Source organism: Pangasianodon hypophthalmus, chromosome 5, assembly GCF_027358585.1.
Source record: "Pangasianodon hypophthalmus isolate fPanHyp1 chromosome 5, fPanHyp1.pri, whole genome shotgun sequence".
NCBI lineage: Eukaryota > Metazoa > Chordata > Actinopteri > Siluriformes > Pangasiidae > Pangasianodon > Pangasianodon hypophthalmus.
Genome location: NC_069714.1, coordinates 32,174,327 through 32,176,000, shown reverse-complemented (window position 1 = coordinate 32,176,000; position 1,674 = coordinate 32,174,327). Strand labels below are relative to the sequence as shown.

General features: G+C 40.6%; 1 non-coding gene across 1 annotated transcript; it reads left to right on the top strand.

Annotated features, from left to right (window-relative positions):
• Window positions 1–436: 436 nt before the first annotated feature.
• On the top strand, window positions 437–508 carry trnac-gca (transfer RNA cysteine (anticodon GCA)). Its single transcript has one exon. It is a non-coding gene; the product is annotated as a tRNA-Cys (tRNA).
• Window positions 509–1,674: the final 1,166 nt, after the last annotated feature.

Here is a 1,674-nt window from a genome sequence, read left to right as displayed (position 1 = left end):
AGAACTTCCTTGATAAAAGCTTCTCTATGCTGGATCTGACAATCACCATGACACATTGACAGTCCATCCAACATACATAGATAAACATCTTGATCTTAAACAACAGAGTTGTTACATATGTATGGTGACTGTGCACTGCATAAGGGATGACACTGACACAAGCATTTCTTCTGTGCTGCTTTTACTGCTTGACTCTCACAGTACACACAGATTACACTGCATGTGCATCACATCAGAGGACCAGTACCGATTGCCGTAAGGGACATGAAGCATTCGACACATACAATTCAATACATAACTTATTCCTCCACTTTTACTTTCAATGTCAGCCACAATAAATAAACACTTAGCATTGTAACATTTGTGGGATATTTTTTGTTGAACATTCAATAGTGACACTGGTGAGGACTTTTTTTTTAAGTATCCTCAGTTGTAAGGGGGTATAGCTCAGTGGTAGAGCATTTGACTGCAGATCAAGAGGTCCCCGGTTCAAATCCGGGTGCCCCCTCTGCAATTTTAAGTTTTGGGCAGTGGTAGCGCAGTGATTAAGACGTTGGACTTCTGATCGGAAGGTCATGAGTTCAAATCCTAGCGCTGCCACTGCTGGGCCCTTGAGCAAGGCCCTTAACCCTCAACTGCTCAGTTGTAAAAATGAGATAAATGTAAGTTGCTCTGGATAAGGGTGTCTGCCAAATGCCATGAATGTAAATGTAACACTAGGGAAAGAGGGTAGACTGCCTCATTCCCAGGTTTCTGCCACAACATCATGGGTTAGCCACTAGACTAAAGGTGGTTTTCACACTCTAGAAGGATAACAATGAAGGGCAGGCACTGATGGTGCTTCTACTAAAGTGTCTGAATCTCCTGTTAGAGCAGGAGATGTATCTGCAGAAGGAATGCTTACATAAGGTTCTTTGATGGATTGTGTGGGCAGGATTTCAGGTACAGACGTGGACAAATTTGTTGATACCCTTACAGTTCTTTGAACCAATGATTTATTGCTTCTGAAAAGTGATTAAACCAAAAGCAATGGTCTCTTATATACCTGCCTGCCCATAGTATGTGATAGATTAAACCAATAAAATTGTGAATAGAAATGACTTATTGTTTATTTTACCAAGATAATCTAAAACAGCCTGGACAGATTTCTTGGTTCCCCTAAAAAAGATTAGAAATCATTGCATTCTAATCATGTTTCAAACTAATTGTTTAACCTTAATTAGTGTCACAGGTGTCTTCAATCTTTGTAACAGCCAATCAGCCTATTTAAAGAGAGAAAACGTTTCACTGTGTAGGTTGGTATCATTGTGTGCACCACACTGAACATGGACCAGAGAAAGCAAAGGAAAGAGTTGCCTGAGGAGCTCAGAAAGAAAACTGTAGATAGCCATCTTAAAGGTAAAGGCTATAAGACCATCTCCAAGCAGTTTGATGTTCCTGTGACTACAGTTGCAAATATTATAAAAAAAAAGTATTAGGTCCATGGGATTGTAGCCAACCTCCCAGGACATGGCCACAAGAAGAAATGCAGCCCCAATTTGATCAGAAGGTTTGTGCGGATGGTAGACAAAGAGCCAAGGAAAACATCCAAAGCCATTCAAGCTGAACTCCTCCAAGGTCAAAGTACATCACTATCTGATTGCACCATCCGTCGCATTTTAAATAACAATGGGA